We start from the raw sequence: 24,900 nt of genomic DNA on the forward strand, positions 1-24,900 counted from the left end.
CCTATAAGAGTGGATTCAAGGCGATGCAATGAAAGTTGGATACACCTGGGGACTGAAGCCTCCTTCATGTTTAGAATCTTAAACGCAGTCACCAACTTACCAGTGAATGCAGCAGAAGCACATCTTCCACGAGAAAATAGGCTCAGGATAATTACACATGGGGACTACCAGAATGGGATGCCTTCACTGCCCCCAACCAGGTTATTCCCGATTTCTACATCATCACTGTCAAAGTTTTACGAGCCACAAGAATTTCTCAACATGAAGCCGTACACGTGCATCAAAGACTCCAAAAGCACGCCACAGAGATACATTAACATATACGGCCACTCCATCGTATCTAACAGAAGTATAACTGGGGACTGCTCACCGCATCCCATTCCATACAATAGTCCAAGATTCATAAGATGGTTCAAAGGATGTCGTTTGGAACGAAGTCCTTGAAGACTTGATAGCAGCACATCGGCAACGGGACGTCTCTCAACTCATCTATTTCACCCAATGGCTCCGGAAGATTTCAACCATATATACAAGCATCCATAGCATGTCATCATCGCAATCAGAAAGTCTAGGTACTAAATAACCTAAAGTCAAGGATGAACACAACGCAACCACAATCTCCAAGATTAGCCCTGACATTATTTCATCCATCCATCCCAAGAGTGCAATGGAGTTTGGTAAATTTTGAAATCCAGTGGAGAGGTCATATACTCATTCTTCTGGAGTCAGAACCTTTTACACATTCTGGAGAAGAACGACGATACTGTTGGGTGGATACATGCGAGAGCACCTACTTTGAGTTCTCCTAGCTCGCCTTGCTGCTGATTATAACTACTATTGGAGATTGCTTTGTTGCCATTAATGCTCGTTCTACCACCGCTAACAAATGAAGAAGAGGAGCCAGATACTACAGATGAAAGCACAGAGCTGGATGAACAACAAAAAACAAAAGAGGGTCGATACCCCTTTTCATAGGAACAAAGTTTCTAGAGTTTGAACAGAATAAGGATTCCTTATTGTTCCATGAACAAGAATAGATGACTGGGCGCACCACACTCATGCTCCATAGCCGAATAAGTAGTGTGCTAATACCTCCGCTCCATGACTGAACCAGCAGCGCACCACAACGAGGAACACCAGTCACTCAACCTGCAACGTTCCATGGCTCCAGCACTCCGCGGTCAAGCCAACTCTCATGGCTCAAGTACTCCGTGGTCAAGCCAACTCTCCATGGATCCAGCACTCTGTGGTTAAGTTAGCGCCAAAGCTCCAGCATTTCGCGATCCAGCCAGCAAGCCTTCCAAGTGCCATTTTCACCATTCTGCGGACTGAAGCCAGTTTCCTTCATTCCGCAGACTGAAGCCAATTTCCACCATTCCGCGTACTGAAACCAGTTTCCACCATTCCACGGACTGAAGCAAACCGCCATATCCGCATGTTCCTTGACCTAACCAGTCAGCGCCCGTTTCGCGGGCCAAGTTGCAGCACAATCTCCGTGCGCTCCACCAGACAAGCAACGTCATCTCCGCCTTCTCCACAGACTAGCAAGCAACACCATGACTCCAGCACCCCGTGATCAAAGCCGCACTATCTCTGCCCATTCTGCAAAAAACACCGGCTCCCTATTCACTGTTTGATAGCCAAAGTCCAAAGTGTTGTTCCACCATTCCACGGACATAGCCAAAGCGGCACCATCTTAGCTTTTCAAAGCAGCGCCGTATCCACTAGCCAAAGCGGCGCCATCTTCACTAGCCGAAGCGGCGCCATCTCTGCCGTTCAAAGCAGCGTCATCTCCGCACGTTCCTTGACCTAACTAGCCAACGCCTGTTCCGCGGACCAAATCGCAGTGCCATCTCTGTTATCCAAAGTTTCAGCGCTGACGCCAACACCCTATGGCCAAGTCAGAATTACGCAGAGATGCCAACACAGGGATCACGTATTCCTCATGCCTTCCGCTAAAGGTTAGTTGAATTTCCTCGGCAATCTCTTCATGTCTTGCCCTTTCGATTTTACTCTTGTATGTCACCATCTCATGCTTACCCCGCAATAATTCCACTGTTACGTGCTAAGCAGGGGACTTAATGTTGATGGTGGTTTTTAGCTTAGGGTTAAAATCGTAAAACCTTGCATCTGATGTGACGTCACTCTGTAAGAAAACAAAGCCGTGAGTGCTAACCTCTCCGCTGGCATATCTATTGAGCCGTTCAATATATCTACATGAAATTTATCCATACTGGCGGATGTAGCAACCATCCCAGATGTTCTGTAAATTTCTGCCCTTTGCCTATATTAACTTAATATAAGTTCCTTTGAATGCCTTCTATGTTATGTTCCCCGGCTTAACCCTTAATGTTGATATGTCATGACGATTTGTGTTCACTCGCAGCAGAGTAGCACGAATTTCCAAATATCAAGGATAAGGTCTTTGCATAAGGTATTCAATCAGAAAAGCATGCTTCTATCTGACAATGAACTTAAAAGAACTCTTTATCAACACATAGAATTCAATCAATTGCCCTGACTAACTTGCAAAAGTTAGGGTTTCGCGCCTCGCGCAGTATACCGGACCTTGCTTGACGAAAGTAATCCTAGGAAAACTAGGAAATTAATCCGCCATGGATTAGGAGGTGCAAAACCTTCGCCCAGAATCAGAAAACAGGTATCCGCAACGGCAAAAGGAGCCGTGGCCATGCCTTAGGCCAGCTGGCGCCACTTTCCATTGGCCACGCCCCATCCTAAACCGACCATATTTCCCTCGACCAATCAGGTCGCTTTAAACTCGCCACGCGCACATAAGTTTTGGCTGGGCCCATGCTTGGCCGACCCTACTTCCCATCGACCAATCAGGTCGCTCTGAAGTCGCCACGCTCTCGCCAGAAGTGTAGCCACGCACATGCTTGGCCGACCCTATTTTAATCGACCAATCAGGTCGCTCTAAAGCCGTCACACTCTCACCATAAGTATAGCCACGCCTTATGTTTGTCCGGCTTTCTTGGCCAATCAAACCGCTCTAAACTTGCCACCATACATTAAAGGCCAAACGCACCCTGCCGGGCCACCATACTAACTGGCAAGCCAAACGCGCCCTGCCACAACAACATATTTTATCGGCATTACAACATGCAATTGTGCCGCGGTAACATGCCACTTCGTGGCAACCTGCCATAAACAGCGCCTTATGTGCTAACCTACCTCCTGTTCGTGGCCAACGCCATGAAAAGCTTAAATTAGGGTTTTCTAGTCCGAAACATGACTCTGCATTAACCAAAATCCTAATTTCCAGTCGTGAGACAAACTATGCCACTTCGGCCCCGCAACATTCCCCGAGCCGTGTGGGACCCAGGAATCCCTGGGGTTGGCGCCATATCATGGCTACCCACAACAATCCCTACTCTTGTAGCTGTTTCCATACCATGGCCTTGCCATAACTCCTTTGACACAGCTATGGCGCCATATGTACAAAAGTGTCGCCATGCCGCGGTCGCATGCCACACGCACTAATTAGGGTTTCGACATGCCAAACCCTAATTTGAGCAAAGTTGCTACGCCAAACCCTAGCCTTAGCCATGCCTCCAATCCTTAACTTTTGCTACAGAGCCAAATTTTAGCTTTGTCCATGCTACAACGCTACAGGCGTGGCCATGCCACTACGCCACTGGCATGCCGCTATGCCAGGCTACGCCACTAGCATGACGTCATGCCACGGCTACGCCACTTTCATATGCCGCTATGCCACGGCTACGACACTAACATGCTGCTATGCCATGGATACGCCACTGGCATGCCAATGGCGCCACTTCGCTAAACAACAAGATGCGGCCATAATCAATGTCCATCCTTCCTCATGAGATGCGATCTCAGCCATCCAAGTTCACCACCGAACTGACAGACTTGTGGAAAGTATCAGGCGACCAGCTGCCTAAATCTAGTGGCCAAGGCTACGCTAGGCGCCACTTGCATCAACGTGCCACTGGCATGCACGAGCCCAGCCATGTCACATTGACATTGGCGTACACCAAAACGCCACTGTGCTATTATCAGGCGGCAATACAAGGTAACCATAATCAACGGCTACCCTCCTTCATGAAATGAGATCTCAGTCACCGAAGTTCGCCACCGAACTGACAAATTTGCGGCAAGTTTTAGGAGACTAGCCAAAATGATCCTAATAGCCTTACATGCTATTTTCCTGCGGTAAGTCCCTTGAATTTGACTTACCACACGTAGAAAAATGCTACATGTTTTCCACGAAAACACTCGATACATCAAACGTGTCACAAACTGGGGGATGCTCATCAGGGTTTTGGACTGACGATCTACAGCGTACGACGTGCAATGCGCCCGTTACAAGAAAGTGTTATGAAGTGGGACAATTAGTGGTGGTGAAAATTAATGTTGTAAACAATTCATTTCCTTCATCATGGAAGCATAATGACTGACAGTTACATGAATTCACTTCCCTCATCATGGAAGCATAACGTCTAACTGTTACACATTACTCTACTCTTCCACCACTCAATCGTTTCTACTTCCTACGATACCAGGGCACGTTTCAATATGGCTTGTAACAATAGGCTTCACCTATTTTCACCAAACAACAAGTTTTGGTCGGCAACAACACAGTATCTAGAAATCACCTGGTAGATTTCCATTCTGCTAGCCAGTTCTACTTTCAGATACAAGTCATAAAAAACCACACCTTCAGAATCAATGATTCTGGTCTCAATGCTCTCTTCGCTTCCCTCTCTAAGACTAACCCTTCTCCTCCACTTTGTGACTGAAGCAATCCTGGAATGGCCATTTCTTGGTTTAGTACAGGATTGTACATATTGATCTCTCGAATCAAAAATACTCCCCTGTAGTACATTGTTTTGGGTTTAGATTTTTTTCTCATCCACACACCCAAAATTACCAAAATCAGCAGAAACAGTTTTCACCCATAAACAGTGTTGTTATTGCATCTTAATTTGCTCATGACTCAAAATAATCTTGTACATATAGGTGTAACCTTAGAAAACAAGTTTGTCTTGTACAAAATAAAAATAAAGTCGATCAATCATTTTTTCCCGGATTGCATCTATACTCGTAAAATTTGGATGACTTTTATGCTGGATTATGGGAGAGATTGTGTCATGTGTAAGGATATAAAACAAATGTTTCAAGGATAACACATACATATGCTCTGGGAACTTCTACCTTGGTCGTGTGCTTTGGAAACTTCTACCTTTTGTCACTTGTTATGTTATTTAGAAGGAAAGGGAGGATCTTCGAGCAGCGAGAATAGTTGGAAATAAAAATTATCGATGGAGTGATAGCAACTCTTTTATATTAAATTGGTCCAAACGCAGATTTCATAGGCTTGCATTATCAAGGATTCCAGATCTTCTTATCTAGTGGGGAAATGTAGTTAATAGGCAATAAATATTGTTGTAGGACTTTAGGGTGGGTTTATTTTCTAGTTAAGCCATGCATACCTTTGTATGTGCTCTGTTGTTTTTAACCTTCAAAGAAAAACCAAATTCCCCCTCATATCCTGGACTTGATCCTGTTAGAGCACTGCTCGGTCAAACTCGCATGCGTTGCTATATCAAGCATGTTTGTCAATGTTAGTGATCAAAACTATAAGTCTTGATTTCTAGTCTATTATAGCTAAGTCTCGGACTAGGATAGTAAGTATAGTTGAGCTCAAGGACTTCATGGTGATTCATCATACAAGTGGAAGAACTACTCAATGAACCGGTGGAACTTCTCGACAAAAAGGTATGTGAAGACTTGAACTTATCTGTCACTCAAAAGTCTATTTATTCTATCTCCTACTTCTTGAGACAAAAGTCGTATGCTATATATATAGACTTAGGTTATACACATTTGGTATTTCGAGCTGAGTATACCTCGCCTATCTATATCCCGAAATATGCGTTGGTAAGCGTTTCGCTTCGACCATGTTTTTCTTTACCTAGTGACGCAAGTCATGTATGTTTCAGTCATCTTGAAAATTGCTTTGACGAGAAATAGTGTCACAAATATATGACGTCCTCAAAGAATGTTTCAATGATTGGAATGAGAGTTTAGATTACATAACCATAGTGGACATAAATATGTTGTGGAAACACATATGTGCATAAGTCCCATACTGGAAATCGGCTATTAGCCAAGTCCGCGAACTCAGTCAGCGAACTGCTGAAGTTCTCAAACCCGAGAATTTCTGCTGAGTTATCAAACTATGTTGTGTAAGCCAAGTCCGCGAACCAGCGAAGCTCTCGAACCTGAGAATTTCTGCTGGAGTTTGAAAACTCTTTCCAGTACTTCAAATCCGCGAACCTAGTCTGCGAACTTGTATAGTTTATATATCTAAAGATGATTTCTGAACTTAACCCATAAACACTAAGGAATGCATTTGCAAACCGTGGCTATAAATTTCATGAACCGATTCATGTGAATCAAATAATCTTTCTTTCAATTGTGTCTTGTGTAGTACATGAGATTTCCTAGCAATTGAACAACTCTCTAACTAGTTCATATGAGTCATTTGAACTAGTTATGGTAAAGAAGAAAGTGGTTGGTATGAAATACTCAAATGGCTAACCTTTTAGTTGACTATTATTGAACCAACTAATGACACGTTTGGGTACGGTTATCAGACCTAGAAGCGTGCATTTCATCTGTGTATAACAAGCTAAGATTTTGATCTAACGGTTGAGATATATTAGCTTGAATCTAAATCAGGTTTTCATCTAACGGTGGATAGCTTTTTCTTTGTGATCAAGGCGAAACCCTGATTTGAAAGACTATATAAGGGGATATCTAGCAACTCTACAAACTAATCCCCACACGTCTGTGTGATACTATTTTATAAGCTAGAGTTGATTCTCCTTTAACCTTTGGTTTTCTTCTTCTAAAACCAGGTTAACGACTTAAAGACTTCATTGGGATTGTGAAGCCAGACCAATACTACTTTTATCGTAGTTGTGTGATCTGATCTTGCATCTTCTATCGTATGAGTACAATCATATTGATTGGCTTGAGATCGTGAGAGTTCTCCGATAGACAAGATATAAAAGTAATCACAAACATCTTCGTCTCATCGTTTGTGATTCCACGGCGTCTTGTTTCGCTACCATACAATTAAGATTGTTGTGAGGTGATTGATTAATCTAGGCTGTTCTTCGGGAATATAAGACCGGATTATCAATTGGTTTCTGTTCACCTTGATTTTATATGGAAAGACGAAACAAAAACTTTAGGGTTTTTCTATGGGAGACAGATTGATCCTTTGATAGACTTGTATGTGTGAGACATATTTGTTTATTATTAAAGCCTGCGATTTTGGGTCGTAGAAACTCTTAGTTGTGGGTGAGATCATCTAAGGGAATCAAGTGCGTAGTATCCTGCTGGGATCAGAGGCGTATGGGTGCAACTGTACCTTGGATCAGTGGGAGACTGATTGGGGTTCAACTACAGTCCAGTCCGAAGTTAGCTTGTAGTAGGCTAGTCTCTGTAGCGGATTAATACATTGTGTATTCAATCTGGACTAGGTCCCTGGGTTTTTCTGCATTTGCGGTTTCTTTGTTAACAAAACTTCTGGTGTCTGTGTTATCTCTTTTCTGCATTATATTTGTTTATATAATAGAAATAATACAGGTTGTGGGTTAGATCAATCAATTGGATAGTCCGACCTAACGGTTGTTGATTGAAATTGATTTGATCCTTGGACATTGGTCTTTGGTACCGTCTAAGTTTATATGTCTTTAATCGAGACTCGCTATTTGCTTGAGCAAGATTAAATCGAGAGATTGAGATATTAACTCCTTGAGATACTTTTACCTAGATTGAGTCTGACTGTCTAGTTGATTTTCTAGAAAGTGTTTCGGAGTTAGTCCATACAGATTGCTAAGCGAAATATTGGGTGGTGTTGTTAGACCCCCGCTTTTTCAATTGGTATCAGAGCAGGTAAACACGTTCAAGACCTTACAAGTCTGTGTTTGTAGCGATCTGACTCTATGGACAGTAGTGCTATCTCAATAAATGCACCACCAGAACCAGGGATTTCAGAATTCTCTTCCATGACTGACTTAATAAAATCTGTAGAAGAAATTATATATAAACCTCCACCAGGTTTAAAATCCCTTGAAGTGTTTTCAGAGGCTTGAAAAGAAGCTTGAAAGCTTATCTCTTGATGTTGAGTTATACCTTCAGAAAGAGCAAGAATCTCTTGGCAGGCTAAATCAAGTTATGATGAATAATATTCATGTTGAGGTTGATATTGATTGACTATCAGTGAGAGCATTGTTCCTCCTCTGCGTAATCCAATTAGTTGTGATAAACTAAACGAATTACAAGAGGAGTTTAAATCTCAGTCATCTGAGTGTATCACCTCAAAGCATGAATTGATTCGTTGCTCAATTCCTGATACTTCCTATCAAGATAGTAGTATTGTCTTCTTTTATGAAGAATCTAGGACGTCTCTTTTCAAAAGAGTTTCCCTTCGCAGTACTAAAAACTATCTGCAGAAACTGTTTTTTATAAGTTGGAAAACAAGAAATCAGAAACACAAATCTTTTTGGGTTCTCTTGAAGTTCTTTGATAGACTTATAAAAACAGTTCCTTGGGTGTTTCTCAAAACTACAAGATTTAAGAGTTATTGGAAAGAAACTCTTTCTTGGTGCCATGGTAATAAAGACATTATTCACCTCAACACAACTTAGTTGTGTTGAAAGTGCATCCTCACCAAGAAATGCCCTGCTATGTATACGGTGAGGGAAGCACAACAACTGGGGCACACAAATTATATTCATTAAGGCTGTAGAATTCAATTGGACTTTTCTAAAAAAAAAAGGTATGTCTATAAACTTGAGCAAGTTTTATGTTTTTATTACTTGTTTGAGTATTTATAATGATCCATGTACCTTGATTATCGTTCATTTCTACCTAACCTGATCTGTGTTTAAGGTTCTTAGATGTTTAGGTTTGAAAATATTAGTTCGGGATGTTTGGACTTCATGGTACACTTACCAAGTATGCATAACATCATTTAAAAACAAAATCCAGGGGTTTAAGTTCGCAAACCCAGTCTGCAAACTTCGCCAGGATACGAAAATTCGTTTGCAAACCCGTATGCATAATTGACGTTGATATTCGGTTTATTTGTTTTGGCCGTATCTTCTTCATCCGAACTCGGATTGACTTCATTATTTTTGCACTATCTTCCTCTTTGACTTCTCTTAAATATGGAGATGAGAAACCTTGAATTTGGATGAGTTAAGATTGGTATTTGTCCTGTCTCTTGTTTTTGAGTATTTTGCTCCATTTCGTTGCACTTGTTCCACTTCTGTTGAACTTGGGAACTTGGATTCTTGGAGTACTACTCTTCTAAGCTAATTTGTAACTTTTATAAGAATGTTGTTGGTGAATCACAAAGAAGGAAGTTCAAGAATGGGCAGTAATAAGCATTGCTGTGGGATTCTTGAATGTTCACAATCATCCTTTATGAACTATGGTGCATGGTCGTTATTGACTTTGTATGTTCTTATTTGTTAAGAAAATCTTTTTATACGCCTTTGGTAGATATTCTTGGTGTAAATCCGTGCGAAAAAGATTGATTCTACCCTTTAAGGACAAATCATATTGTATGTGCATTACGAGTTTGTCTTGATGCCTAGTATGTCTTGTTTTTGGATTTGTTGGAAGAATAAATAGTGATTTGAATAGCAATGATTGTGACTACACATAGCTATTATTTTCATCTTCTTGTATTTTTTTTTTAGGTTTATTGGTTTTAAATTCTAAAAATATTTGGAGGATGATGGTTTGCAATATTTAATCTTATGGTTTGTTATATTGCAATATGTTATGGGATATTGGTGTTTACGTCCGTGAACTATGTTGTCCCATATTTTATCAAAAGTAAAGTCGTTCATAATCGGTATGTATGTATTGATTTAAGGATGAATAGACTTTTGACAAACACAAAAGTTAAACCTGTTTTGTTAATTCTTTGATAGAAGATAGGTTAAAATCTTTTGTGAACAAGGATAAAGTCTATTATTGTTATGATTGAAAATAGAATAGATCCTTGTGTTTTCCACAATATTGATCTTCATTAATTCATATCCTATGAAATGCCGTGAGGCTCCGTAATATGTCTTATGTTGAGCACGATACAACTAAGTTGATTATCTTTGATTAACTTGGTTGGTTGTTTCGTAAGGTATGTTATGTTGAGTATTTGTGAAGTAAATTAATCATCTTTTTGGTTATTTAGTTATTTGCTCCGTAAGTTCTCTTATGTCGAGGAAAACAAATGACAATTAAATTGATTACTTTCGTGATTAGTTTGGTTGTTTGTATTCCAATTAGATTAATTATAGGTTCTCTTGTAATTAGTCTAGTTGAGTATTCATATATTCCATGAGATTATTCTTGTGTTGAGTATATGAACGACTATCCTAATCATTGTCTAATGGTTATGCTAGTCATATGTTCCGTAAGTTTACTTATGTTGAGCATAAACAATTAAGTTGATCACCTTGTGTATTTAATTTGATTGCATATTTCGATTAAATTAATCATGGGTTTACTTGTGATTAATTTGATTGAGTTTTTGGATATAGAAAATCATTTATCATGGTTTTTGGTGTCCAATAAAAATCCTTCTTTTCTCTCGAAATTAAGGTCGCTCTTGTTGTTCCCTTGGGAATGACATCAAATGGGGGAGAGTTCTTTTGAACTTGTGCTTAATGGTCATATCTTGAGGGGTGTGCGGCTGTGGAATTTTAGAGGGGTTATCTTGTATCTTTAAACTCCTTGATGAATGCTATTAGCTTCGGCTATATGATTGCATCTAAATTAAGATGATGTGAGTCCTTTCTTTTAGTCATGAAATGTCTCTTGTGGAAATTTCATTATGATCCCGTTCTTGTACCTTTGCAAATTTTATTGACAAAAAGGGGAAGAATTAATATGTAGTTCACACTACAAATACATATGGTTTTCGGATCATTGTGTAAGGGGAGTGGTTTCCATGATCGAGATGGAGTATTGGCTAAGGGGGGGTGATACATATCACCATAGTATTATTGTTGAAGTTGTGATACAATTGGACTTTGACACTGTGTAATAATACTATGACACTGTATAACAATGATCGAGACCATTGCTTTCTCATTGTTATAGATACAGATCTTCAAAAATGGTGATGCTAAACTTACAACCTTTGGGATAATTGGAGTACTTGGAAGGACGAAGATTTCAAGGAATGTTGAAGATTAGACTTATGGAATAGGAGCTAGTAAAGTTTCATTATCTTTTTTGTATTCCATATGTATTGATAGTTTTGTCACTAAAATTGACAAAGGGGAAGGTTGTTAGAGCACTGCTCGGTCAAACTCGCATGCGTTGCTATATCAAGCATGTTTGTTAATATTAGTGATCAAAACTATAAGTCTCGATTTCTAGTATATTATAGCTAAGTCTCGGACTAGGATAGTAAGTGTAGTTGAGCTCAAGGACTTCATGGTGATTCATCATACAAGTGGAAGAACTACTCAAGGAACCGGTGGAACTTCTCGACAAAAAGGTATGTGAAGACTTGAACTTATCTGCCACTCAAAAGTCTATCTATTATATATCCTACTTCTTGAGACAAAAGTCGTATGCTATATATATAGACTTAGATTATACACATTTGGTATTTCGAGCCGAGTATACCTTGCCTATCTATATCTCGAAATATGTGTTGGTAAGCGTTTTGCTTCGACCATGTTTTTCTTTACCTAGTGACGCAAGTCATGTATGTTTCAGTCATCTTGAAAATTGCTTTGACGAGAAATAGTGTAACAACTACATAACGTCCTCTAAGAATGTTTCAATGATTGAATGAGAGTTTAGATTACATAACCATAGTGGACATAGGTATGTTGTGGAAACACATATGTGCATAAGTCCCATACTGGAAATCGGCTAGTAGCCAAGTCCGCGAACTGCCGAAGTTCTCAAACCCGAGAATTTCTGCTGAGTTATCAAACTATGTTGCGTGAGCCAAATCCGCGAACCATCGAAACTCTCGAACCCGAGAATTTCTGCTGGAGTTTGAAAACTATTTCCATTACTTCAAGTCCGAGAACCTAGTATGCGAACTTGTATAGGTTATATATATAAAGATGATTTTTGAACTTAACTCATAAAGACTAAGGAATGCTTTTGCAAACCGTGGCTATAAAGTTCAGGAACCCATTCATGTGAATCAAATCATCTTTGCTTCAATTGTGTCTTGTGTAGTACATGAGATTTCCTTGCAATTGAACAACTCTCTAACTAGTTCATATGAGTTATTTGAACTAGTTATGGTGAAGAAGAAAGTGGTTGGTATGAAATGCTCAAATGGTTAACCTTTTGGTTGACTATTATTGGACCAACTAATGCACACGTTTGGGTACGGTTATCAAACCTAGAAGCGTGCATTTCATTTGTGTATAACAAGCTAAGATTTTGATCTAACGATTGAGATATATTAGCTTGAATCTAAATCAGGTTTTCATCTAACGGTGGATAGCGTTTGCTTTGTGAGCAACGCGAAACCCTGATTTGAAAGACTATATAAGGGGACATCTATCAACTCTACAAACTAATCCCTATACGCTCGTGTGATACTAGTTTGTAAGCTAGAGTCGATTCTCCTTTAACCCTTGGTTTTCTTCTTCTAAAACCAGGTTAACGACTTAAAGACTTCATTGGGATTGTGAAGCTAGACCGATATTAATTTTATCGTAGTTGTGTGATATGATCTTGCATCTTCTATCGTACGAGAAAAATCATATTTATTGGCTTGAGATCGTGAGAGTTCTCCGATAGGAAAGATATAAAAGTAATCACAAACATCTTCGTCTCATCGTTTTTGATTCCACGACGTCTTGCTTCGCTACCATACGATGAAGATTGTTGTGAGGTGATTGATTAATCTAGGATTTTCTTCGGGAATATACGACCGGATTATCAATTGGTTTCTGTTAACCTTGATTTTATATCAAAAGACGAAACAAAAACTTCAGGTTTTTTTTGTGGGAGACAAATTGATCCTTTGATAGACTTGTCTGTGTTAGACAGATTTGTTTATTGTTAAAGCCTGCGATTTTGGGTCGTAGAAACTCTTAGTTGTGGGTGAGATCAGCTAAGGGAATCAAGTGCGTAGAATCCTACTGGGATCAGAGGCGTAGGGGTGCAATTGTACCTTGGATCAGTGGGAGACTGATTGGTGTTCAACTACAGTCCAGTCCGAAGTTAGCTTGGAGTAAGCTAGTGTCTGTAGCGTCTTAATACAGTGTGTATTCAATCTGTACTAGGTCCCGAGGTTTTTCTTCATTTGCGGTTTCCTCGTTAAGAAAACTTCTGGTGTCTGTTTTATTTCTTTTCCGCATTATATTTGTTTATATAATAGAAATAATACAGGTTGTGCGTTAGATCAATCAATTGGATAGTCTGACCTAACGGTTGTTGATTGATATTGATTTGATCCTTGAACATTGGTCTTTGATACCATCCAAGTTTATCTGTCTTTAATCGAGACTCGCTATTTGCTTGAGTAAGATTAAATCGAGAGATTGAGATATTAACTCCTTGAGATACTTTTATCTAGATTGAGTCTGATTGTCTAGTTGATTCTCTAGAAAGTATTTCGGAGTTAGTCCATACAGATTGCTAAGATAAATATTGGGTGGTGTTGTTAGACCCCCGCTTTTTCAGATCCCTCGATGCATCTTTGAGGAGGGAACTTCAAGTCTGATGACTCTGCCCCTTGAAGAGGGGATTAAGTTTTTTCTATTTAGTATGCAGAAAAACAAGGCCCTAGGCCCAAATAGGTACCCTACCATCTTATTTCAAAAAAATAAATTAGAATATGATAATTAAAGAATGATCGGGCATGTGGATGATTCATTGGCTTCTTATCAAATGACATGATTTGTCATTCCAAAAAATATTACCAGGTAAGTGGATGTCCTTAACATGGCTTTATTTTTGGGACATAAGGGAGGGGAAGTTAAGGGTTTGTGCCCTAAAAAATGGTCGACCATTTGTCTTCCCAAAGAATGTGTGTGTGTGTGTGGGGGGGGGGGGGGGGGGGGGTGGATGGGTATGATCATCAAGGAGGTATAACGTCTCATTCATAACCATGATTGTCATTGGGGAAAATTATGAAATCAAAATATTTCAAAGTTTGCTCACCTCTTCTCTTAAAAAATAGCAAACCTATACCTAATAGTTCTTGGCTATGGAAATGCTTATGGAAAGGTCTAAGGATTATCATAGAAAATGCTAGCTGGAGAGTGGGCAATGGGGAGTCCATCCATATCTGGAATCATAATTGGATACTAATGAACTATCCAAACTCCATGACTAAGGAAGAAATAACACCCAAGATCCAAAACACTTTGACCCATGTCAATCAGTTGTTCATCAACAACTCTGGGGAGTGGAATATCGATTTCCTAAATCAAATATATCATCCTAGAGTTGCTGAAAATGTAAAACAAATACATATTGATAGAAAGGAAGATGAAAGTGACCACTTAGTCTGTATTACAATTAGAAAGGGAGGCATCTCTGTGAGAAAAGTTCACAAAAAAAATTTTTTGTTAAAAATAATCTTTAAACAGGGAGAGGCGCCAACAATCCTCGCATCTGGAGTAGAATTTGGGGGGTAAAAAACAGTCTCCAGAATTCTGATTTTTATGTGAAAGGTGTTGCATGGTATTTTGCCAGTAAACAAAAATATAAATCACAAAATTAAGGATATCTCTCAAATCTGCATGACGTGTTGGGGAGGTCATGAAACCATAATGCATATATTATTGGAATGCATCTTAACAAAGTTGTGCGGTTTGGAATGGGCATCAACCAGCTTGCTAGTCAGAGGACACATACTAGGATAGATCTTTGGTTTCATTCGTGGTATGATCATCGCTTACCAGGATCCCAAAAAGGTTTAGATTTCAAGGAATGGTGTGCTACTATCTGTTAGTGTATTTGGAAATCTCGATGTCTTAATTGCTTTCAAGGTCAACAACCAAATCCTCAATTCACCATTGCCATAATAAAGTCCCAAAAATATGGGACCAACAAAAATCACTAAAACATTTCATCCCCATAAGAAATCCTACTTTGACTCAGAAAAATGAACTGAAAATACAATATCTAAAACATGAGTGCATCATCAATATCCACTCTATACTCAACAAAGAAGAAGAGACAATGACTAGTTTTGAGTGTTAGTAATGAATATAATGTCATCATAGGGACAACAAGAGTTCTTTGCAGAGAAAAATGTTTCAAAGAAGCTCAACAAGGTGTAGTAGCAGGTCTCTTGATAGCCAGGAGAAGGAAATTGAAGGAAGTGACCTTAGAAATAGAAGACAAATTAACAGGCAGGAGTAAAAATAGAGGGAATCTCAGGAAATGTTCTTTTAAACTCAGTCAAAAACTTGTTAATTACTTTACTTTGTTGAAATGTAACCTTTAATAGGTCTCTCAGGCCAGACATATCTGACAGTGCAAAAATATTTCTCAACTCACCTTGGAGTAAACTGGGAAGATATGATGCATGAAAACAATCTGTTATTGGTGTGTGATGCTAAGTGGGTTTGTATGTGATGCTAAGTGGGAGTATATTTTCTTTTTGAGGAGAAGAAGAAGAAAAAAATGAAAAAATCTTTGGCTCTGTCTCAGCCTATGAGATGGAGTCTCTTTATTGTAATTATGTTTTCTATATATTCTTTGTTGTATTGATGAAGAAAAAAAAGAAGATAAACTTCAGATACTATCGTGTAATTGACAATTATAAACACTTCAAAGGAAAATGAACCGGAAAATCTATCAAACAACAACTCATTACCTTTATCTTAACATTCTTCTTCCATCTATCTGGTAATTAAGAAATTTTTGGATTTCTTCCTAAATCAACGAAGATCTCCTTAAAATTTTAATTTTTAGACTATTCAAATTAATAGCCTTTGATAACTTTTATAATATATAATTTTCATCGTTCTACATGTCTCAATTAAATCATTCCAATCTTCAACAATCAAGTTCAAACATGGACATGATTAGGCAATTTGCTAACCTTCTGAACCACGAAACTCCATTCAAAACAATCCATATCGATACAACCATATCAACAATGTCAGAGAATTACTTCACAAAACATGGAGGTCTTTCAACCATAAATTTTATGTTTCCGAATTCACTGCAGATACTTTCCTAATCAAATTTGAGTCTCATTCTGATTCAGAGTTAATTATGGAATCTTCCCCATGGGTTGTTCTGGATGATTTATTGGCTCTGGAGAGATGTGTACCCAATAAACTACCACATGGATATCTATTTGCTAATATGGAATTCTGGGTACAACTCCAAGGATTACCTGTTAACTACCTCGGCAGAAATTTATTCAACGACTAATTGCTTCTGTCGGTAGCCACGGAACAATCACACTTCAAGAATCAAGGAATTGGGGTAAATTTCCAAGAGTACGTATTCCCATATATATTAAACAACCTTTCAGAGATTTAATCAAGTTTCTTATTTCTAACACACAGGAAATCACAATGGAAATTAGATATGAAAGGCTACCTAGATTTTGTTATTTTTGTGGTATTCTTGGTCATTTGATGAATATGTTACGTCAATATAAAGACAAAGTTGACAAAGACTTTCCACCAGAATTACATCAGAAAGACTATGAACTTATTGTCCCAAAGTATCACCGCTCAATTGGTGCTACATTGAAGAGTTATATGAATGACATGGAGGAGTTTAAAGAACCAGATTATCAAGAAGATGAAGTAGTTGAATTTCCGAGTATCAGGAGAACAAACTCGACTGCAATTTCAGGGATGATGAGTCAGCAAACCAGATCAGACTCTGCTAGACAGACTACAACCACGTCATCTGTTGACTCATTCAATCGATAAGCAGTTAACTTGCAGACGCAGTTACCAACAGAAGCTCTTTATCCATATAAAAATAATTCAACGGTTATGAGCCAAAAATTTAAACGGTTTCAAACTAGAAATCAAGATAGTCAGAATTCTTTACCCATGTATAACTGCTCAACATGCGGAATTTTTAGCATCAGTAACTACTCAGATTCCATCTCTGCAGCAGTTGAACTCTGATTTGGCTAAGGGTAAATCAGTTGCATTCGAACGAGGAAACTCTTCAACAAATTTCCAATACAACAAGTTCTAGTCATTGCAAGTATCAGAATCCTTTCAATTTGTTACTAAAAAATTTATATCCTATGCAACTGAAGTTTTAAACAAATCAATCAATGAGAACCTTCATCAACTTCTATCCAGGACGAACAAAAAACTACATGATTGTAACAGTGGACGGATTTTATGGAATCCTAGAAAACCAAGCAAAACTACCAGAAGGAAGGAATGAATATCGATGGCTAGGAGTTCTGGCAATGTCATTATTCAGGAATCAAGTACCGTCAGCGAACATAGAGGTGCTAAACGAATGCAGGATGAATCATGCATATATTCCGGAAATATGCAATCATATATGGTTACAAGAATTGAAGAGGATTCACATGATCAATGGGAGGTGGCGGTTATCCCTGATAGGCCGCATGGTCCATGTTAGTCTTTGCATGGAACTGTTGGGGGTTAGGGAATGACCCAACAATTCAAACTCTCAAATTTTTCCTGAGGGGTTCTGAAAAAACGGAGGTACAACAACCACGTCCAATATTTCGTTCGGCAATCTAAGTGGACAAACTCCAATATACTTTCAAGAGAATCAACTAGACAGCCAGACTCAATCTTTAGAAAAGTATAACAAAGAGTTATATCTCAATTTCTCAATTCAATCTACAATCAAACAAATAGGAATTTGCGAGCCCGATTGAATAAGAGAAATAACATAGACGGTATCACAAACCAATATTCAAGTGTCAATCAATTCAATCAACAACCCGTAGGTCGGATTTAAGAACTGATTGAACTTAGCGCACAACATGTGATATTTATATTATATAACAAAATATAATGCGGAAAAGAAATAACACAGACACCAGAATTTTGTAAACGAGGAACCACAAATGTAGAAAAACCTCGAGACCTAGTCTATCTTTGAACACCATACTGTATTAAGCCGCTACAGACACTAGCCTACTACCAATGAACTTCAAACTGTAATGTAGTTGAGCCCTAACCAATCTCACACTGATAAAGGTACAGTTGCGCTCCTTACATCTCTGAATCCCGACAGGATTCTACGCACTTGATTACCTTAGCTGATCTCACCCACAACCAAGAGTTGCTGCGACCCAAAGTCGAAGACTTGATAAACCAATTTGTCTCACACGGAAAAGTCTATTGAGATAGATAAATCTGTCTTCCACGGAAATACCTGTGAGTTTTGTTTCGTCTTTTGATAAATCAAGGTGCCCAGGAACCAATTTATATACCAGACTTAGGAACATCCTAGTAATATCAATCACCTCACAATAATCTTAATCGTATGGAAGCGAAACAAGATATCGTGGAATCACAAAATATGAGCGAATATGTTTGTGACTTCTTTTAATCTTACCTATCAGAGATAAATCTTAAGAAAATCTTATCAAAGATAATACTAAATCACGATAGTAGAAGTAAAATCAGAACACTATAGAGAAAATAGTTGGGTCTGGCTTCACAATCCCAATGAAGTCTTCAAGTTGTTAACCTACAGGGTTTTGGTATAAACCTAAGGTTAAAGGATAATCAACTCTAGTCGCAACTAGTATCACGGATTTGGGGATTACATTTCCCAGTTTCTAGAGTTCTCCCTTATATAGTCTTCAAATCAGGGTTTGATAGCTTTGGAACAAAGCAGTCAATATTCACCGTTAGATGAAACCTGATCTAAGAGACAATATAAGTTTGCTTGAAACCAAAGAAATATCTCTCCATCGTTAGAAGGACTTAGCTTGTTACACACAAATGAAATGTACCTTCATTCATATATGGGTAACCGTACCTAAACGTGTACACTAGGTTGGCTCAACAATAGTTAATCGAAGTTATCCATATGAACACTTTCATATCAACCTTTCTCATCTTGATCACAACTAGTTCAAATGAAACTAGTTATCGAGTTGTTCAATTTCTATATTCTGATAAAAGTATACAAGAACACAATTGAAGCCAAATCGGTTTGATTCACTCGAATCAATTCATGAACATTATAGCCACAGTTTGCAAGTGATTTCATTCCTTATTACATGAATGTATTAGTTCATGTCACAACCGATTATATAACTTTAACGCACTCAAGTATGCAAACGGGTACACATACTTAAGTAGACGGACTTGGACTGTGTCCGACAGTACTCGTACGGGTACGCATACTACCACACATACAAAACAACAGTTGAATTAGTACGCTACGGGTCGCATACAGTAGTTCCAGGACTTCAACTGAGTTGGCCAATATGCGTAGGGTACGCATACCAAGGCTCACAGACTTCACCTAACCTCGCCAGTACGCGCCAGTACGCATACGGGTATGCATACTAAACCGGTCTTGGATCAACATATATGCAAGTACGCATACTATGTCTACAATCCAATTATGGTTAAGTGTTCTAAACTCTATTTAAGTCATTGAAACATTCTTAGAGGAAGACAATAGTTGTTTTCACGAACTATTAGCATCAGAGCAATTTTCAAGGTACTGAAATAATCATTACGAAACATTCTAGGTCTACATCAAATAACTGTATCACACAAATCATGTAAGTTGTTACCGGGCGATTTTCACATGATCATCTTTTGACTTTCGTCAAGAATATAAGATGAACTTGGTCGAAGCAAAAGCTTACCAACACATATTTCTAAGCGAGTTAAACTCAACTCGAAATATCAAATGTATATAGTTGAATATTATATAGCAATACGACTTTTGTCTCAATATAGGAGATAGAGTGGAAATAGACTTTCTGAGAGATAAATGAGTTTCAGTCTCCACATACCTTTTGTTGATGAATTTCCACAAGCTCTCCTTAGTAGTTATTTTTCTCCAATTGATGAGCGCCTTGAAGTCTAAAGCTCAATTACACAATCTATCATAGTCCGAGACATAGATATAAGTAGATTAGAAATAAAGACTTATAGTATTTGTTAGAGCATTGCTTGGTTGAACCCACCAAGCGTTGGTATGTCAAGTTTGGTTGTCATATTTTAGTGAATCAAAACGCATGTTAAGAGTCGCTTGATTATGTACTAGAGTAAACTTTGTATAGGTTAGCTTGAAAAAATTAGGATATGAGACATTACAAGTATTGTGAGGTCTTGAAGATGTGAAGAAGCAAGAAGCTGCAACGACAACAATCATCCTTCCATTTGAGGTTAGTGATATTTGACTTGAACTGTTTCATTCCCTAACGTATCTTTCAAGTCGTGCATATTGAAAACATAACTGCGAAGCATATTTGAACTCTAGATATACATGGTATTAAGGAATACAATACGAGGTTTATTTCTTAACCATTAAACTTTGTAGATAAGACATCGCCATAATCATTTGAATGCTATTGTGATTATGTATGGGTATGAGGTGAGTATTTCATCCTAGGGAACAATGTTTACACGTGTTCCAAGGAAATAAGTTCACAAACTTGTTTGTGGACCGAAAAGGAAATTGCCAGGTCTTATTAGTTTTTTTATTCATTGCATATCTTATGAACAACCAATATGTGTGATAGAGTATAACCGCTCACAACTTGTTGTGCTCTTGGTATAACTATTCACAAAGGCATGCCTTATGTATCGGTATAACTTTTATTAGTAAAACCGATCAAAAGTAATTATAGACGGTGGATTTTCAACAAGGGATAAAATCGTAAAACCATAATTGTACATATTCTTGATCCAGCAATCAGATGAGTATTGAGGTTCATGTCTCATCGAAGCGTGAAAGCTCATGCCACAAGAATCTCTGACTGATAATACTGTCTCTCAGAGTATACGTAGATGTGCAGTCTCTAAGCTGAGGCAACGACATATCTCATGAATACTGAGAAATTTCAGTAATTACTTCCATATAGAATCGCAAGATTAGATGGCTCCTAGATAGCTTGCCTGCTAGTATAAAGCAATAACGTCTTCAGGATGTAACAATGTTTTCCCTGATTATATAGAAGGAATATGACACTTCAACAAGCTCATATCACTCAATTCCGGAATAATTAATGCTCCTAGACGATCGTACTAGTATAGAGCCATCAATTAATTATTCTTAAATCATTAGATTCATTTTACGAATCCTTGGAAAATATTCAATGTTTTCATAATATTTCGTTACTTCAATTTATGGTTCTTCCCAGCATAATTCCATGAGTTAGTAATAAATATTTAACACACGGGCATCCGAGCTACTATCGAGTAAGACCCGACCGAAATGGTGCAAGTGTACTCAACAATAATGCATTAACGAGTACCTGAATGCACGAATGAGTATTTCAAAATACGACGAGACGATGAACCTACGCAAAATAGGAAAGAAAATAATAAATAATAAAATATTAACCAAGGCGCTGGGGGACAGGGCCACGGCCGGTAGGTCGTGTCGTGACCAGTCCCACGCCCAATTTTATATTTTATCATATTTTTATTATTTTCCTTGATCTTATGAAAATCCTTTCATTTGAACAAATATCCTTCGTTTTAAAAAAAACTCCTCAGTTTCATGGTGTTTCCTTCGCATCAAGAAAATAATATAAAATTGGGAAAGGTGTCATGGGACTGTGTTTACTAGCCAGCCGGTTATGCCTTAATCCTGGCCGGTCTCACAACTCATGATTCCTCATTATTTTATTACTATTTCCCTAATCTTATGAAAACTCTTTAATTTCATGGTATTTCCTTCAAGCCATGAAAAATAATATAAAGTTAAGGAAAACTCACGGGACCGGGCCCTAGCCGGCCGACCATGCCCAAGCCGGTCCCACACGCCCTTATTTTATTATTAATAATATTATTTGTTTCCTTGATCTCATGGAAACTCCTTCACTTCAAGGAAACTCCTTGATTTCAATAAAACTCCTTGGTTTCAACAAATTCCTTGATTTCGTGATATTTCTCTAAAATCATGAAAAATATAATAAAATTAGGAAAAGTGCTATGGGACGGGCCTATTGGACGTACGACCATGACTTCGACATAGCCGGTCCCACACTTCATGATTCCTTCATTTTATTATTATTTTCCTTCGTCTCATGAAATTTTCCTCAGTTTCAGCAAAATTCCCTGATTTCTTCATATTTTCTCAAATGGTTGCTCAAACGCACATCAGAAAATATCAAAATCCTCAGGACTGAGACACGGACACTTTGGAGACGTGAGCATATTACCTTGACCGACCAAGGTTGGATCTTTGGCTTTCAGAGGGCCGGTCCCACATATTTTCATAATTTGACCTAATTTGCGCAATTGCACGTATTGGGTCCAAAACTCTTCCAAATAATTTTGGAAATTCATAAAATGATCGTCATTTGATCCCGTGACCACCCAGGTCCGGTTTCATGACCCCCTTGGTAGGTCTCTCACCTCTTCATAATTAATTAGGTTTTATCACCTAAGGCTCAGACGAGCATTATTTTAATAAATGATTAAACCGGCATTTGATCATCCTTTCACCAACTCTTCAAGAGACCTTGGTATTTGCTCACTCGAGCATATGGGCGCTACATGGTCAACCCATGATCCCATGTAGCCGGTCCCTCCTTCACTCCATGGTTAATTTTCAGTGAACCATCAATTGGTCATCAATTGATCGAACTAGGGTTTCTGAGTCCAAGGTTCATAATTCCATATTCAAACGCTAATAATTTTACGACGATCTCATGATCAGCATTTTATTAATTATACTCGGTTCAGTTGCCAGTATTTTAAATTAATATTTTATTTGGTCATGCTATCAGTAGTTCATCAGACGAGCAACACTTGCTTAGATGAGCAATATTTGCCCAGACTAAGGAATGATGGTCCAACTGCCAATATTCAACAATTCATCGAATGAGCAATACTTGCTCACCCTAACTATCAACGTTCACTTATGCATTATACCTCTGTCTCAACAGACATGTTCAATTCATGAGTCTCAGAACCTTTTTGAATCATGTTCGACTCAACAATACAAGGATTCATCGTCCCATGAATTCATGAAGTCAACAACTGACTAACTAAATACACGTCTGCCTCGCAGACTCCACAACCATGAGACATCAATCGTGTTACATGGGGGATATTAACTAGGGTTTTAGTCTGGCGGTCTACGGCACGTGTGTTCATACACACGATGAGAATGTGAGCAAGTCGTGCAATCAGTTGAAGGAGTTAACAAAGTAGTGGATGGAAAATCGACCAAGTCTCCGTACGTTGAGCAACTGGTTTTAACACGATTTCCACTGCTCCACTCTTTGATTCCATCAACTGTCATACTTCATGGGATCATGGTGTTTACAATTCTAGAAATATAAATAAGCCTATGAATCATGATTGAAAAGGGGACAATATTACGTCAAACAGACAACAAGAGATTAACAACTCAACGTCTGAGCAATTACTCTCAACAGAGAAAATTAAATCAATCAGAGCTTATCTTATTTCTACACAAAACACCTACAATATTTGATCACCATTGATCTCACACATTTCTCAGCTTCCCTCCTACAGATCGACCCATCCTCTCTTGTGACCGAATTTACTCTGGAACGACCATTGTCTTGGTTTAGTCCGGAGTACTACAGATTGATCTCTCGAATTAAAAGCACTCCCTTCTTGCAGTGCATTTGTGTGAGGTTTAAAAGTTTGCTCGGTTCAAGGATTTTCCTCCGTACGGTCGTCCCCTCAATTCCGTAAAAACCAGCAACTCGTTTTTCCCCATCTACTGTAATCACCTGTGGTATGATCGGATTTTGTATGTCTGACCAATTAAAAGGAAAATAGGAACCGATCCTTGTAAGGGGTGCAGTACATCAAAGGGAACCGATCCTTGTATGTGGTGCAGCAAGGTTTATAGCAGAAAGGGGAACCGATCCTATGGACATATGCAACGCGTTTTTAGGCAAAGGGGAATACGATCCTATGGACATGTACAACACATATAAGTTAGATACCATATATATGTGGGGAACCGATCCTAGTACCTAGTCAACCGAATTTTTGGAAATCTAGTGTGACTATGCAAAGTACTCACATTGAGGTAGAACCGAAACTTGTTTTGGTAGAACCGTAAACCCATGATTGTGATTGAATATTGGTTTGATCAATCACTTAGTCCTTGAAACTCAAATGAACCAATTCTAAACTTGTTTGGAAGTGTGGCAAATCGGTTTCAAGGTTGTAAGTGTGAAAGAGAACTTACAAAGTTAAGATGTCGACAAACTTTGAACACGTGCTGTGAATGTTTATTTCTATAATTGTTCAAAGATATTCCTTAAATGCTAAGGGAAGAGAATCCCAGGATCGAAACATAAGTAAGTTAAGAATATTTTAATTAAGGTTATTAATTTCATTTTGTAGGGAAATTACAGAATTAGTAATGTGCATTTACTAATTAGATTTTCCGAGAGATTTTGATCGTTATTTTTGGACAGAGCATTTCTAGGAATTATGAAAACCGAATCTGTGCTTTTATAAATATCTTGGGAATATTTTCGATTTTGTAAATTCCTTGGTGCCCAAACTTCCTTGTCTATAAATACTCGAAGTTTTCCTTTCTAGTAAACTAATCCTTCGTAACAATAAATTTACTCTTTTGTTGTTGTTACCGGTGAAGCCGCCTATTCAGAGAGGAGAGTAACCTAATTAGGCGAAATCTCTTACGGACGCTCAATTTAAAGTCTTCTTTGGGATT

This window comes from Papaver somniferum, chromosome 4 (assembly GCF_003573695.1).
Source record: "Papaver somniferum cultivar HN1 chromosome 4, ASM357369v1, whole genome shotgun sequence".
In the NCBI taxonomy this organism is placed as follows: Eukaryota; Viridiplantae; Streptophyta; class Magnoliopsida; order Ranunculales; family Papaveraceae; genus Papaver; species Papaver somniferum.